We start from the raw sequence: 17,206 nt of genomic DNA, 5'->3' as shown, positions 1-17,206 counted from the left end.
TCAAGAAGATGAGGGCCCAGCAGGACAGGAAGACATGACCACAGGCAGAAAACCACAGCCTTGCTCGCTAGCTCACCTTTCTCCCGGCTCCAAGGGAATCCTGTTTGTTTTGTGAAATCGTCCTGTCCTAATTCTTAGGCTTATCATCCCCCATCTCTCCTGACTGGTGGCTCCTCACCTTACCCTTTACACCTCCATAGAGGGTGGATGTCCCCTCTCATTTTGTTCAGTGTAGAAAAATCCGCAATCTTAAGGAATTCCCTGGTTGTCCAGTGGTTAGAATTCAGTGTTCTCACTGCCAGGGACCGGGTTCAATGCCTGGTGGGGGAACTAAGATCCCACAAACCAAGCAGCCAAAAAAACTTCAAAAATTATAAAAGTCCACAATCCCTGGCTATCACTTCACTCATGCCAACACACACACAAACACACACACACACACAGACACACACACACGCACGCACACGCACACAACCAAGTTACTTAGCTAATAAGGCTCGTACTGGGTCCTAGAAGCAGCAGAAGCACCAGCATCTTCAGGAACTGGCCTCACACCACACCTCTCTGAAGAAAAATATGACCTTGCCCTTTCTTTCTTCACCCCTAGAAGGAGGGCTGACTGTCTACATAATTCTAAGGATGCTTTAATCTGCCCCCTGGTGGTCATCATTGCCACTGATGCATGAACCACCCCTCTTTCTATCAAGTGAAAGTGAAAGTCACTCAGTCATGTCCACTTCTTTGTGACCCCACGAACTGTAGCCAGTCAGGCTCCTCTGTCCATAGGATTCTCCAGGCAAGAATACTGGAATGGATAGCCATGCCCTTCTCCAGGGGATCTTCCTGACCCAGGGAGTGAACCTGGGTCTCCTGCATTGCAGGCAGATTCTTTACTGTCTGAGCCACCAGGAGAGCCCCTTCCCATAAAAGCACCATTCAAACATTACTGGAAGGAACCTCAGAGATGTTCTAACCTAACTTTCAATTTTATAAGAGAAACTGAGACCTCGATCATTGAAATGATATTAGTTTGTTAGCTTTATATAAGAAAATGGCTATGTTTGTGTTGTAAATGACATTATTGTTAATTCTTTACTTCTGTAATGTACCCTCAAAGTAATCAAGACAACTCACGCTTGTTAATCACTGGAACCGTAGATGAACATAAGGACTACTAGGCTAGAAGCTCAATGCTTCTTCACAGTGATAAAAACACTTCCTCACCTTCTCAATGAAGTATTTATTTCATGAGTGTCTTATGCCAGTCCCCTCATATAATGGACTGAATACTAAACATATCTATGTATTATATAAACACACATCTCTTTATTACAGTCTGAATGTGGTAGAAGTGATGCTATGATTTTTGAAGCTGGGTCATAAGTAACCTTGTAGATCCCTCCAGGGTCTCTTGAACGCTCACTCTGGGAAAGCCAGCCATGAGATAATCATTTTCACTACCCCAAGGCCACCATTCTGCAAGGAAACCCACCTAGCCACATTGAGGGGCTGAGGGTAGAAAGACAGACATGCTAGGCTGGTCCACAGCTGTCCCAGGCACCACAGGGCAGGGATCAGCCATGTGCAGAAAGAAGCCATCATGGATGTGCAGGCGACTTGGAGCCTCAGGCGTCTCCAGCCTCAGGGACTATCTGGACCATGACCGCATGAGCGGCCCCAGATGGGAACTGCCCAGCCAAGCCCACTCAGCCTGCAGAACCAAGAGGGATAATATATGTTTAAGTCATTACATTTTGAGGTGGTTGTTGTTACTGTTGTTTTTCTAAGCTTTTAAAATGAGATATAAAATCCACATATAATCAGTTCAGTTCAGTTCAGTCACTCAGTCATGTCCGACTCTTTGCGACCCCATGAATCACAGCACACCAGGCCTCCCTGTCCATCACCAACTCCCGGAGTTTACCCAAACCCATGTCCATCGAGTCAGTGATGCCATCCAACCATCTCATCCTCTGTTGTCCCCTTCTCCTCCCGCCTCCAATCCTTCCCAGCATTAGGGTCTTTTCCAATGAGTCAATTCCTCACATGAGGTGGCCAAAGTATTGGAGTTTCAGCTTCAACATCAGTCCTTCCAATGAACACACAGGACTGATCTCCTTTAGGATGTACTGGTTGGATCTTCTTGCAGGCCAAGGGATTCTCATATAATAGACCACACAAATCTTGAGTGTACAGCATAGTGAAATTTCACAAATGAGTACATCTATATAGCTACCACCCAGATCAAGATATAGGACATTTTCATAACCCAGAAGCCTCCCTCATGCTTCTCTACAAGTAAATTAAAAATGCCCTCAGAATGTAGCTGCTATCTTAACGTTGTACAGTCTGTGCTCTGGCTTCTTTTTCAAGAAGAGATCCGTACATTTATGAGATCCATCCATGACTTCACAAATAATAGTTGCTTTTCTGCTAGATTTTATTCTATTACCAAGGGTAGCTATTTGTTCACCATATTGTTGATGGTCATTTGGGTGTTTTCCAGTTTGAGGTCACCATGAATAGAGCCGCCATGACAGTAGGTTTTTCTCACATATCCCTTTCTATTGCCTCAGAATTCTGCACTATTTAAATTTTTATACAGTTAAACTGGTTTTCTGACTTGTCTAGTTTACTCTTTATTTCTTCTAGTATATTTTTAAATTCATAAAGTATGTGTATGGTGTCCAAGAAACATTAAATTATTTGATTGTATTTTTCTAGAAATTGTTCTTCCCAGGTAATTGATGCAATGGCTTCTTAACACTAAGAAAACACTGAGCGATACTTTAACTTTTTTGACTTTCATACAGTCACTCTCTTACAACTTGGCCATGGGAATGGGGGCCAGTATGAAATTTCACAGTTAAAGAGTTCTTTTTAGTACTAGGACCACCCTGAAATAATGAAGAGTTCAATAGTTTTACAGTGAATGTTTTAAAATCAAGTGAAACCCATCTGCTGTTTTTGTCATAAATTCTCTCACTGGAAGGAGGAAATCTGTATCCTTTCAGTTGTTGTTTTAGTTGCTAAGTCATATGTGGCTCTTTGTGACCCCATGGACTGTAGCCCCTGGTTATTGTCCAGGCAAGAGTACTGGAGTGGGTTGCTATTTCCTTCTTCAGGGGATCTTCTTGACCCAGGGATCGAACCCACATCTCCTGCATTTCCTGCATTGGCAGGCGGATTCTTTACTGCTGTGCCACCTGGGAAGCCCCCTAATGTAGATAGGTGTGATTTTTAAGAATCAACCCAGTGGATTGCTGAATTGTGATTGTGCCATTCCACAACATGTGTTGCTGCAGCAGCTGCTTTGGGTGCCTGGTTCAGGAGGAAGAAGCCGACTGCCCGGGTACTGAACACAGAAAAGCCCTGCCACCTGGTGGGGAAGCAGGACTTATTTGTGTGCAGAGAGGAGGTGGCTTTGATTCACTGTGTCTCTACTAGCAGCACAGAGATACAGAGCCGTCTGGTTCTTTTGTGCTGACGTCATGATAAGAGGAAAGAAAGGCTTCTTTTCCCGAGAGGCGTTGTAGCCTTTAGCTATGTCTTCTTTCTGAACATCATTTACAAGTGGTGAGAATAAGATCCGCCTCAGTCCTAGTCCTGGGTCCTGTCGGTACCAGTACATTGAGTTGTAATCAAAATCCTGTTCACATTCCAGGGTCACAGCTCCGCCTTCCTCTTTGAGCAGATATTTAGGGGTCTGAGTGACCCCACCAGCCACGGTGCCTATGGAGTAAGGGGAGCGGCTCAGGAAACATGGCCCAAGAGGGCAGCCAATGCTGCTGCCATGAGGGAAAGGCTTAGCTCTGGAGCTCGGCGTCTTTAGGACGGAAATCTGCTCTCTGAACCCGGGACTCACCTGCTCCAAAGAGACAAAGAGCCATACAGCAGATCACCTGGATGCCCATAGTGGGAAGGAGATCTCCTTGTAGCACAGACAGATGAGGAAAGAAACTTAGCTATGGGGCTCCTCCTGGTTGAATGTGTGGAATCTATCAGAAGGCCAGAAAGGAGAGTTGGATAGGATCCTGTAGATATTCAAGAGGGGCTCCCTAATCTGGCAGATGAGGCGACTAAGGACAGAGATCTGAATCACGTGCACCTCCCTTGTGCCTCCCTCCCCCAAACTCTGCATTTTGTCTGGCCCTAGGGGGCTGCACCCCACATTTCCAGGCCAGAGCCTCACTGTGATTGGCCCACACGTTTTCACCTTCCTCCTTGCAGTAACGAAGGTTTGATCACTATGGGAACACAGTAGATGCTCTGGTCACACAAGAATGCAGTTTATTTTTTAAACTTTTTGTTTTGCAGTGGAGTATAGCTGATTAACCATGTTGTGATGCTTTCAAAGGGACTCAGCCATACATATACATGTAGCCATTCTGCCCCAAACCCCCCTCCCATCCAGGCTGCCACACAGCCCTGAACAGAGTTCCCTGTGTTGTACAGTAGGTCCTTGCTGGTTTGTCTGCTTTTTGATTTTCTGCAATTGTTTCATCAAAGAAAATGATAACAAAACGGTGTTCTGTAGGTGTCCAGCATTTTTCGTGTGATGAGAATAAAAAAACATGTTCACTGAGATGAAAATCTGAGGTGATGTGTTTCTAATGAATAATATTTCAGGATCAGACCCATCTCTTAAATTCCAGACCAGTTTATCCAACTCTATTCCCACCATCTCTGCGATGTCCTATAGATATCTGAAGAATTTCTAATCCTGGCATCCATACCTACCTGCACAGGCACTAGGCAGGGAACGTTCCAGAAAGAGTAAGAGGCAGCATAGGTTGGTATAAAGAGCACAACCCTTTTGGCCAAATAAATCTGTGTTTTCTCTCTGTTTCTCCACAGCCCATCTCCCATTTTTTTGAGCTTGAGAAAGAAAAAGTGAACTCCTGAAACCGTATTTTCCTATGTTGAAAATGAAGAAAATAGTGTCTTTGCCTGTCTTGGTGATTAAATAAAATCCTATATTTAAAGCATGTGGTAGAGAACTTGAAATAGAGTATGAAGTAAAGAGAAGCATCAGGCAATGAATATTTACCATGACAAATGATGTTGTTCTAAATTATGTTCCTGTTTTGGGGTAACAGAGTCTTCGTCCCTGAGCCTCAGTGGGCATGTTCCAGTCCTCTCCTATTTCCATCTTCAACCCTTGGAAGGCTTTGTAGCCAATTTAACTAATCAGACATGTCAGCTTCCCCAGCCCACGGCTGTTTCCGGGATGGGGCCTGGAGGATGTTTGTGCAGTGAAAGGGCATGACTGCGTCGATACGGATTAGGAACTGGCACAGAAACACACTGGAGAGTCTTCCAGCTCCACCAACTGTATCTTCAAGACACCGGGTCCCTCTTTGGGTAATTCAGCAGAAAAGCGCTCCATTGGCATTCCTGACTCATCTACGAGTTTTTGCTTCCTCAAGGTAAACCATGAATTTCAGATCTTCCTCCAGGAGCTGCTGATAGTAAACTTAACTGTGTCCTTTCACTGGACTGTATTTCAGTGTTGCCTCCTGTTCTTTGCCCCCGACAGGGTGTCTTGGGTTCCTGGTGATGCCAAGATTCATGGGACCTCAGAGCAGAAGGGGCTGCATGAGACAGTTCTAATGGAAGGGGACGTGAGTGCCTTCCAATGAAGCAAGGCAAGGGGAGCTCAAAAATGTTTGAAGTCTCCTGCATTCATTTAAAAGTTCACAGGAATTTTGCTTTTTACTCCAAAATGCAATTATTTACTTTGGTATGAACATCAATACCTTTTAGAAAATCTCTGGGCAACATGGAGGTCCAGGGCATATTCAAGACACAGCTATTGGCCCACAGATAAAGTCCAGTGATGCTGATCCATTAGCTCAGAACTCGCTGCCACCAGGAGCCAGATGACCCCTCAGCTGAGTAGGCTGGTGCCCATGGCAGGGTTGGGCATGATGGCGAGCCTGCAGGCAGGACCAGGAAGGGTATTTACTGTATCAGCTCAGGGAGCTAGAGCTCAAACCTGGCTTCTGTGAGGCGGGTCTTCCTGTGAGGTCACCATCTCCAGTGCATCCTATTGTCTCCAGAATTAATCTTTTACCTCTGTTAAATGGAACCGAGGTACAAGATTAGTCTTTTTTCCCCCCTGAATTATGCACACAACCTGGTTTAGAATATGTCAGTATGGACATAGTGTTGAGAGATGAGTAGTTTCATTATTGGTCCTTAGCTTCTAAAACAGTTTGTACCACTTCTCCACACTTCTTATTTTTAATTCCTTTATTTTCTTTCATTGGCTTGCATCATCTTTCCATTTTCCATTACCGAGTAGAGGTAGTGACCACATGTGATATTTAGGTACGCTTGTTGAGAGGCAGGGAAGTGAAGACCAGAATTTCTGCCAAAAAACAATAGAGACAGAAAATGGTTTGACTCAGTTTCTTTCTTTCCTCCACCTCAGCTAAGCAAGGCTTCAAGCATCTTGAGAGAACCTTAGTTTATGGTTCATAATGTATTTTCTCCTCTGTTATTATCCTACTTGATTTTTTGATGTAAGTAATGCAAAGAACAGTCACTAGAAAAACCATAAACTCTCCCTCCCAAGCCTTTTGTCTCATTCCTATTTATTTGTATTATTCTCTTTAATCACAAATGGAATAACTGTGTGTGAGGGATCTTCCTTCTTTCCACTCTTTTGTCCTTCTTTCCTACCCTGTGACGGTAGATAATTATATGAAAGAAGATGCAAAGAGAAATGAGACACAATCCCTCCCTTTTAGAACTTACAGGCTCCCTGGAGGAGATGTAACTTGTACATCCAGGATGCTTCAGGCTTCGAATAATAAATAAGATCATAGTAACTTTTAGTGTCCAAATAACCATGGCTCAAGGCCTTCTTTTATAATAGCAGGATCCTAAGGCCTTCTTCAAAGGGTATCTCTTATTGTGGGAGGTATTCATAGGCTTACCCAATTATACACTTCAGTCAGAACTTAGCTGCCATCACCACTTAGAATCCGCTCAGTCATTTCTCCTGAAAATACTCCAAATTGTTCACTAATGCTATTGACGAAAATGCCCATCACTGAACACACACGTCTAGCCTGAAGGGACTCTTTCAGGATGCTGTCAGATCCATGAATCCTCAGGCTGCTAGGGCAGTGGGGAAATGAGTTATCTCTTCACTTTTTTGGCTGTTACAGATAATGATGTCTGAACACACACGTGAAAGTTTTTTGTGTAGACACATGCTTTTGATTGGAATTGGTAGGTTAAATGGCAATTCCACTTTAACTTTCGAAGAACTGCCCAAACATTTTACACAGTGGCTGTACCGTTTTCCATTCCCACCAGCAATGCATGAGGCTCCCAATTCCTCCCCAGCTTCCCCCAAATGTGTTGCTGTCATTTTCATTACAGTCGAGTGGATGTGAAATGGCATCTTACTGTGATTTTAATTTCATTTCTTTAATGATTAATGATGCTCTCTGCTACATTTATTGGCCACTTACATATCTTCTTTGGAGATGTGTGTTTAGATCTTTTGCTCACTTTAAAGTTGGATTATTTGTCTTTTTTATTGTTGAGTTGTAAGCTTTTTTAAAATATATATATATATATAAGCTTTTTTAAAATATATATATCATAGATATATGATTAATAAATGTTTTCTTATTTTGGAGGTTATCTTTACCTCTCTTGAGAGTGCTCTTTGAAGCACAAATTTTTTCTTTTTTTTCAGTTCAAAGAATTCCAGCCTACCTAGTTTTTCTTAGCTGCCTGTGCTTTTGGTGTAATAGTTAAATTGTTGCCTATTCCATCATCATGAAGATTTACACCTTTGTTTTCTCCTAAGAATAATCTCAGATCTTAGACTTAGCTCTTTGATATATTTGAGTGAATTTTTGTATATAGTATGAGGAAGGGATGCAACTGTACTCTTTTCTACATGGATATCCAGTTTTCCTAGCACCATTCATTAGAAAGAATATTGTTTCCTAGTTTAATGGCCTTTGCACTCTTATCTAAAGTCAATTTCAAATAAATATATTGATTTATTTGGGATGACTCTCAATTCTCTTATATTAATAGAATTATATTCATGCCATTGATTTTATTAATTAATATATTGACTTTAGTAATTTTATTATTAATAAAAATTATATTGATTTATGTGGTTATCCTGTTTCCAGCACAATACTGTCTTGATTTCTGTAGTTGTGCAGCGGGTTTTGAAATGGGGACATGTGAGTCATCTGAAATTTTTCTTTTCTCAAACTGTTTTGACTAATTTTGGTACCTTAAATTTCCATATAAATTTTAGCATCAGCCTATCAATTTCTAGACAGCCTATTAAAAAGCACAGACATTACTTTGCCAACAAAGGTCTATCTAGTCCAAGCTTTGGTTTTTCCAGTAGTTATGTATGGATGTGAGAGTTGGACTACAAAGAAAGCTGAGCGCCCAAGAATTGATGCTTTTGAACTGTGGTGTTGGAGAAGACTCTTGAGAGTCCCTTGGACTGCAAGGAGATCCAACCAGTCCATCCTAAAGGAAACCTAAAGGACAGATGCTGAAGCTGAATCTCCATTACTTTGGCCACATGATGTGAAGAACTGACTCATTGGAAAAGACCTTGATGCTGGGCAGGATTGAAGGCAGAAGGCGAAGGGGACGACAGAGGATGAGATGACTGGATGGCATCACTGACCCAATGGGCATGAGTTTGAGTAAACTCCAGGAGTTGGTGATGAACAGGGAGGCCTGGTGTGCTGCAGTCTCAAAGAGAGTCAGACACAACTGAGCGACTGAACTGAACTGAACCGTCAACTTCCAGGCCAAGAAAGGTAGCTGAAATTTTGGAATTCAGTTTTTCCTTCTCAACAATATTAACTCTTCCAATCCAGGATCCTGGGATAGGTTTCCATTTATTGAGACCTTCCTTAATTTCTTTCAAGTAATGTTTTGTCCTTTTCAGTCAATAGCTTTCATTTTATTAGTTAAATTTTTTCCTAGATGTTTTATCATTTTGATGCATAAAGCCCCAGAGAAACTCTAGTTCGTTATTCTATACCTCTTAACAGTAAAAATGGAAATATGGATTTGCTTTTACTTCACCAGAATAGTATTCCTGTTATGCACAAGATTTAGATAAGAGAAAGTGAAAGTGAAGTCGCTTAGTCGTGTCCGACTCTTTGCGACCCCATGGACTGTAGCCCACCAGGCTTCTCTGACCATGGGATTTTCCAGGCAAGAATATTGGAGTGGGTTGCCATTTCCTAGATAAGAGAGGATAGTAATAAAACAAAATTAAAATAGATGACTGCTTTTTAAATCTGATACTGCCCTCTGCTGGGAAAGGTGGGGAGAGAAAGAGCTGATGTGTGCCCTAAATGGATGTCTTAGCAGATGTGTATGTGTGTGCATGTGTGTGTGTTAGCCTTGAAATGTGGGGCAGCAGTGGGTGAGGTCACTGGCCATGGAAAAAGGAAAAAGAAAGGGGTTCTTGGCAGGGGATGGTTGTAAGGATATCCATGCTGCTGCTGCTGCTAAGTCACTTCAGTCGTGTCCAACTCTGTGCAACCCCATAGATGGCAGCCCACCAGGCTCCACCGTCCCTGGGACTCTCCAGGCAAGAATACCAGAGTGGGTTGCCATTTCCTTCTCCAGTGCATGAAAGGGAAAAGTGGAAGTGAAGTCGCTCAGTCGTGTCTGACTCTTAGCGACCCATGGACTGCAGCCTACCAGACTCTTCCATCCATGGGATTTTCCAGGCAAGAGTACTGGAGTGGGGTGCCATTGCCTTCTCCAGGATATCCATGTGTACACCTCAAACGTACCACAATTTCAAAAGTGATCCAAACTGAATTTGTTCACTGAATGTTCTCTTTTATCTGTGATTCCTGGATTTGTTGAATATCCTGTAACTATTAAAATCAGAGTCATCTTTGTCTCTTCACCTCTTCACCTCATCATTCTCCTTCATTTCTTACAACAAGTATGTTAAAATTCTGTCCATTCTCTACGTTAAGAATCCCTTCTCTTCTTGAACTAGGCCCTATTCTTGGGCAGTCTTCAAGAGCCCAATTTTAGCAAAAACCTTCATAAGTCAGTTAGCCAGAATACCCACCCTCAATATCTGATACCCTTGGTATCTAACCTAATTCCTACACACCCCAACCCCCCGAGGTGATATCTGATCATCCTGACCTGCCTTCAGCAACAACCAAGGTAGTTCAGTTTAGTCAGTATCTCCCCTTATTCCTGAAGTTTCCTCTTAGTAATTCTGTCTGCTGAACCCCTCTGCCTATCTACTCCTTGGCTATAAAGTAAACTTTTTTCTGTTTATTTGAGTTGTGCCCAATCTGTCTCCCCTACTGCAAAACCCCATTGCTGTGGTTTCACTGAATAAAGTCTGACTTATCCTTGTAATAAGTGTCTGAGTAAAATTTTCTTAGACACAATTCACCATAATAATAAACGGTCTGCTTTTCGCAGAGGGAAGCTGCAAGCTGTGTTCTTATCTGCAATGGCCATGTATTTGTTGTTCCAAATGGAACCCTTTAGTATGTGAAAAAGGATGCTCTTTATAATGAGGCCAGGATGACAGGTCTGAATCAGGGTTGCCATGTACACCAGAGGATCTGACCACTTTCTGTGGCGGTGGACTTTCTGACACACTCCTTTAATGCCAGCTGGCAGCAGATGAGGATATTGCAGAAAATACACACTCTTTTCTTTGATAGGAACACATTTCAAGTCAGAATCCATGTTGAGGCTTGCTGGGGTGTTCCACAGGGCCCCTTCCAAGCAGATGTTCTTGGATCAGTCATATCCACGTGCACAATTATGCTCGGTTACTTCCAGATGGTTGTGACATGTCTTCCCCAGCAATCCCTATGGTTACAGGTGTGGGGGAAAAAATGGAGATACATCCTGAGTCAAAAAATAATAGTCATGTCAGATCTTAGAGAACAAGTAAATGATGCAAGTCTCTAATTTTAAAGAGAATACTGAATCTGAGAAAGTCGAGGGCATCTGCCAGCACCTTATAGCTTTTTAAAATAAAAAACAGAATTGGGATTGCTGTTGTTGTTGTTTTAGTTGCTAAGTTGTGTCCAACTCTTTTGCAACTCCATGGAGTGTGGCTCACCGGGCTCCTCTGTCCATGGGATTTTCCAGGCAAGAATAGTAGACTGGGTTGCCATTTCCTTCTCCAGGGGATCTTCCTGATCCAGGGATCGAACCCACGTCTCCTGCAGCTCTGGCACTGGCAGATGGACTCTTTACCACTGAGCCACCAGGGAAGTCCCAGAATTAGAATTAGGAAGCAGGTTTCCTAAAACTCCAGTTTTAGTGCCTGTGGACCTGGAGCCTGTAAGAGAGAGAATGGAGGAGTTGAGAGTTTGATATCATAGAGTATCATTTCATGCTTTCCTGGGCAGCTGTACAAGGATTGAGATTTGAGTTTCCTGAAAGTGTCTCTGAGTGGGGATCACTAATTAGTGTTTATCTGACTTCCTTTCTCTCAAGAAGATGGCATTTGCTGTTCCTTCACAGTTACTCCTATATAATCACCGCTTTTAAGGGTCTGTCAGTCTGTGGAGGGGACAGACTTGTGATAAAAGGTTATTATAAACCCCTAGTTGTCAATTGTCCGTGGTTCCACAGACATGGAGGTCATCATCTCGGGAGGGTATGTTGATGGAGAAAGAGTTTGCAGGGGAGTTGTGTTTGAGGTAAACTCAGAAGGAGTTTCTTAGCATTTCTGAGATACCGACTTCAGCTATCTGGCTTCTGTACTTGAAATTGTTGGGATGGGGGTCTTTACTACTAAACCTAATTCTAATCACACGCTGCCTAATTATGCATTATTTTTAGGAATTTCAGAGGCCCAAGTCCCAAAGCATATCCATCAGGATAATTTAAGAGAGAATTTACAGTCTGGCTCCCTGCCCTTAGCAGCTGGAGTCACAGCCATCAGGCTGCTTCTTTCCTCCGAGGCAGAAAGATGAAGAAGGGCCTTTTCAAACGTCTTCCTAGGGCTCACGGGGAGAAGAGAGGCCAGGGAGCCTGCACCAGAGGAAACTGACTCAGCCACACCGCACCAGGGCCGCCTGGCTCAGAGATGCACAGCTGAGTCCCTGGCTCCACAGGCCGGAGCTTCAAGGCGGAATGAGTGCCCTTAGGTCTTTCGGCTGAGAATTCACCCGTGGGTATCCTGACTCAGCTGCGGTGCTTTGGGAATGGAAGGAAACAGAAACTCCATTTCCAGCCTCACATTTTGTAAAGAAATATGTGACCAGACATTCTCAACAAATACATGACCAGACAACTCAACATTCAAAAAATGAAGATCATGGTATCCAGTCACATCACTTCCTGGCAAATAGATGGGGAAACAATGGCAACTGTGACAGACTTTATTTTCTTGGGCTCTAAAAGCACTGCAGATGGTGACTGCAGCCATGAAATGAAAAGACACTTGCTCCTTGGAAGAAAAGCTATGACCAATCTAGACAGCATATTAAAAAGCAGAGACAGTACTTTGCCGACAAGGGTCCACCTAGTCAAAGCTATGGTTTTTCCAGTAGTCATGTATGGATGTGAGAGTTGGACTATAAAGAAAGCTGAGCGCCAAAAAATTGATGCTTTTGAACTGTGGTGTTGGAGAAGACTCTTGAAAGTCCCTTGGACTGCAAGGAGATTCAACTAGTCAATCCTAAAGGAAATCAGTCCTGAGTATTCACTGGAAGGACTGATGCCAAACCTGAAGCTCCAAAACTTTGGCCACCTGATGCAAAGAGCCGACTCACTGGAAATGACCTGATGCTGGGAAAGATTGAGGGCAGGAGGAGAAGGGGATGACAGAGGATGAGATGGTTGGATGGCATCACTGTCTCGAAGGACATGAGTTTGAGTAAGCTCCAGGAGTTGGTGATGGACAAGGAAGCCTGGCATGCTGCAGCTCATGGGATCTCAAAGAGTCAGACATGACTGAGCGACTGAACTGAACTGAACTGATGTAACCAGAAATTGTATCCTATCCAAGACTCATCCCATCCCATCTCTGTGATCAGTGGGTGGTATTGGGCTGACCCCAGGGTCTGCGTGTCCTGTGAGAAGAGATAGAAGCACAGAGAGTGCTTCTGTTGTGGCTCTAGGAAACATCTTCTACACAGGTCCTCATGCACCCCTGAATACCCCTCCCCCAGGAGGCAGATCTCCCAGCAGAGGAGCCTCGTGTCCATGGCAGGATCAGAGTAGGAAGAGCTCTCCCAGCAATGGTTTCTGATGCACAGGAGCAAAGAGGATTGCAGACCATGGGCCCCATTGACAACACCCACAGCCTGAGGGGCACCTTCTGCCGGAGACGGGGAACCCTTCGTTCAAATGTTTGACCTCTTGCTAATTTTGTTACATGGACGATGTGAACAGGCTCCAAACCCACTCGAGGGCTCTTAGGAAAGTTGAAGTTTAAGAAAAACATAAGGAGGTTGCACACCCTCCCTGTTGGTTGTTTGACGCGGGGTGACCAAGCCCCAGGGTCTGCAGACTCTACGGTAGGGTTGATGGTGACCTTCAGGATGGCTTATGCCAAGGAGAGCCTTCCAAGACCGCTGCTGGCAGTACCCCATCCCTGTAATGAGCCCCTACCAACCCACGCCTCCACAGGAGACCCTCCAACACTAGCAGGTATGAGACATCTCTGTTGGATTTAATTCAATCTCTGAGTCCAAAGACTGCCTCCAAACCCTGGCCCCATCGCTCCAGAGAAGCTGGGTCATGGAATCAGAGTACTTGCCAACTGAGTCCTCTGACATCAACCTGGAACAAGACTGGGGCAGGCAGGACCCCCGAAGACCTGGAGGAGAATCAGGAAGTGATTCTGCCAGCGATCTGGAATATATTTTTTCATTTGACCCTGAAGCACGTGCTGCAACATTTTCATCAGAAATGAGTGGGTGTCTTTAATACTGATCTAGGATTTTTAATTATTTAGCTGTAATTATGTCTCTCCTTTCATGGGGAACTATCTTACTGGCATCCTGGTATGTATCAAATATAGAAATCCTTCTAACAACAACAAAACAACAACAACAAAAAAGAAGCAAGAAGAAATAGAAAAGGGAAAAGAAAAGAGTGAAAATTTAAAAAAAATCAAGAAGAGAATGGTAGAGTTCTACACAAGGGTTGCAATTCTATCCATCTTATAAAGTTTTCTTGACATATATTCTCAAATTTTAATATGAACAAAAATCACCAGGGTCTTGGCAAAATTACACGCATTCCTATAACCCACCTCAGAAATTTTGCCTCTGAAATTCTGACGCTGTCCTAGAATTTACCTGTTTATTCTGTCCCTCAGGTGAGGCAAGTTGTCTCAGATCACACTACATTTTTTTCAAGTAGAGATTCTTAAAAGGCTAAACTAACTAAAAAAGGCACCTAATGCATTAAATTATATGTTAAAATCTAAGTAGAACAAGAATTTCCTGGGAGGTAGTATAGTAGTGTTAGTCACTCATTCATGTCCGACTCTTTGTGACCCTATGAACTGTAGTCCACCAGGCTCCTCTGTCCATGGAATTCTCCAGGCAAGAGCACTGGAGTGGGTTGCCATTCTCTTCTCCGGGGGATCTTCCCGACCTGGGGATCAAACCTGGGTCTCCTGCATTACAGGCATATTCTTTACTGTCTGAGCTACAGGGAAGCCTGGGAAAGGGCATATTTAATGGACAGATTTAGGTTCTGAAAATTGTGTTAAAAAAATAGATAGGAAACAAGAAACCTCATTAAAAATGATGTGAATGAAGCTGAAGGAAGAGAAATTTCCAGGGCCTAGGATATAGTCAGTATTGTCAAATGCTTCAAAGAGATTAGGCAGTAGAGAAACAAAAATAAGTCTTTATTCCAGCAAAATATATGCTTCTGATATTTAGGAGTTTCTAATATTTAATAGTTTCATATGAATGGAAATATCCCCTTAAAAAGCCGAAGATAACATTCAAAGGAGTGACTCTTCTGTGACAAAAACAAAAGTGCTGGTGATCAAGAGTAAGATTGGATTTGGAGAGGAATAAAAATGGACACTAAGGAGCATTTCTCTTTGAATTTCTATTCCCGGAAGTCAGAATGAAATTTTTCCTGAGAAGAAAAGAATTATATTTGGACTTCTGGGAATAACACAGTTGGTTCAGCTTATACTGAAATAAGAACAGATATGACTAGAAAGAGGAAATAAACTTTTGTTATGTGGTGCTAAATGATCAGATTTGTAAAAAGAATGGATCATTAGATTTTAACAGAGGGATTTTGAATTTTCTAACTGCTCCATGTCACGGCAATGACCTCCCCAGCTCCCTTCACTTACACTGATGTAGATTGTATTGTCCCTCATTACAACTTGGATCAGATATCTGAGGGTTTTTCAATTATCTGGATTTCAGTTGTCTGCACATCATGTATTTTTCTACTGAGAACATATTAATCTGTCTCCTCCCTCATCTCCATAGAAACTAATTAGTGACTGTGGGGTCTGACATGATCACACTTAAAATTAACGTGTTTTTTGTGTTATCTGGATTTAATGCCTTAAAAAAGAAATTAACCAGAGTCTTCACTTGGGCTGACATTATTCTAGAAACTAATGATTTGCTCCCTTCTCTAGTTCTTTCTGTTTTCCTAGGTTTTCTGTGTCCAGAAAATGCATTAATTATCCTTCACACCTCATGTGTGATGACCATCTCTCAGGTGTCCTGGCTCCTAATTAAAGAATTCCTCTCTTTGCAATTTTTGATCTATAAAGTCAAAGTGACAGAGCCTCAGCTGCCTTGTTGTTCAAAATAGCCCAACCCCTTTGGTTAATGTATTTTCCAAAAGTGTGTTTGCAAGTAAAACAGGATCATCTTTTCCCCTATTTTCTAGATTTGGAATCTAACACAAGAGAAAGTTGGTCCTGAATGTGGCTGGAGGGCTGACATCTGAATCTATAATCTTCTACTTACTATGAGAAGACCCTGACATGGGAAAGACTGAAGGCAAGAAGAGAAGGGGATGACAGAGGACAGGATGGTTGGATGGCATCACTGACTCAATGGACATGAGTTTGAGCAGGCTCCGGGAGATGGTGAAGGACAGGGAAGCTTGGCATGCTGCAGTCCATGGAGTGTAGTCCGCTCTGCAAAGAGTCAGACATGACCGAATGACTGAACAACAGCTTACTATGAAATCTAAGAAACAGAGGAGACAGTTTATAATAAGGGAGAATGAATGGAGCCAACGAGTTGGAAAGAGAAAGGAGTCATCAAATCTACCATGTCACAGTTTCAGGATTTTATTCCAGAAGAATGCCTGTGTTCTTGTTTTAAGATTTTAAAAGATGTACAATTATGCATTTAGCCTTGCAAGAAATTTCCATATGGCTTAAGATTGCTCTAGTTCTTGTCTGTTATTTCCTTTCAACCTATTATACCACCTGCTTCCTGAGCTGAGCCTGGGTTGAGTTTATGCATTAAGCTTAGCCAATATTTCTCACTGTGCAATCACTGCTGGCACAGAAATACATAGCTGAGTCCTGCGGCTCCGTAGGCTGGATCTTCAGGCTACAAGGTGAGTTTGAGAGGCACTTAGCTGAAAATCTCTTCTTGGGCATCTCTTTATCATCCAAGACTTTATCATTCTGGAAGGAAATCAAGAACTTGAACTCTTTTGCCAGGATCTGTTGATACCAGAAAACATAAATATGTCCTTTTTTGGGAACACAATACATTTCCACTTCCAGTCCTTTCCCTTGAACCAGGTGCCCTGGAGTCTGGGTGACTTCGGCCTCAAGGAAACCTGTGAAGAAAGCACACAGAAGTCGGAGACTAAGCCCTGGAGGGAGTCTGATGACCTGGATGAAAGGCTGAGAGCAGGGCACTGACCAGATCAAAACAGGGATTTACCTGCACCCAGGAGACAAAGGACTGTAAAGCAGGTGAATGTGGGGCGCATGGCAGCATTAGGAAAAGGGCAGAGGCAAGTGGGTTTCTCTGAGGCTCTTTCATCCCATGTGAGTGGTTCCTCCGTGATGTGATCACTTCCTGGAACCCAGTGAACTTTATATAAAGACGTTTGTTTTTGCCACAAAGAACTCACTCCTTTAGATGCCATCTTCAGCTTTTTCATAGTGTATTTCCACTCCATCTGTGCCTATAAAACTATTCCTCTACAGATTAGTATGGTATAT

At 42.9% G+C, this 17,206-nt stretch overlaps 1 protein-coding gene and 1 gene segment (V, D, J or C); one reads left to right on the top strand and one right to left on the bottom strand.

Moving 5' to 3' along the window:
- The window catches only part of LOC145523662 (T cell receptor beta constant 2-like), a 121,624-nt gene extending 121,058 nt beyond the window's left edge, over positions 1-566 (bottom strand). Inside the window, exon 1 of the C gene segment in view lies at positions 77-566.
- The window catches only part of LOC145523678 (uncharacterized), a 106,192-nt gene that overhangs the window by 7,239 nt on the left and 81,747 nt on the right, over positions 1-17,206 (top strand). For 5 of the 12 annotated variants that reach the window (XR_014066816.1, XR_014066820.1, XR_014066818.1 and 2 more), the window contains exon 2: positions 15,904-16,954. The exons of 2 other annotated variants lie outside the window; for them this stretch is intronic. The gene's annotated coding sequence lies outside the window, so the exon portion shown is untranslated. Of the gene's footprint in view, positions 1-5,099; positions 5,430-5,539; positions 5,649-8,209; positions 8,823-9,566; positions 10,474-15,903; positions 16,955-17,206 lie in introns of those variants that run through there. 5 more of the 12 variants (XR_014066824.1, XR_014066826.1, XM_081534413.1 and 2 more) reach the window with 4 other exon arrangements.

Source organism: Giraffa tippelskirchi, chromosome 10, assembly GCF_054371585.1.
Source record: "Giraffa tippelskirchi isolate mGirTip1 chromosome 10, T2T-mGirTip1v1.2.pri, whole genome shotgun sequence".
NCBI lineage: Eukaryota > Metazoa > Chordata > Mammalia > Artiodactyla > Giraffidae > Giraffa > Giraffa tippelskirchi.
Note: the sequence above shows the minus strand (reverse complement) of the source record. Positions and strands in the feature narration are given on the sequence as shown.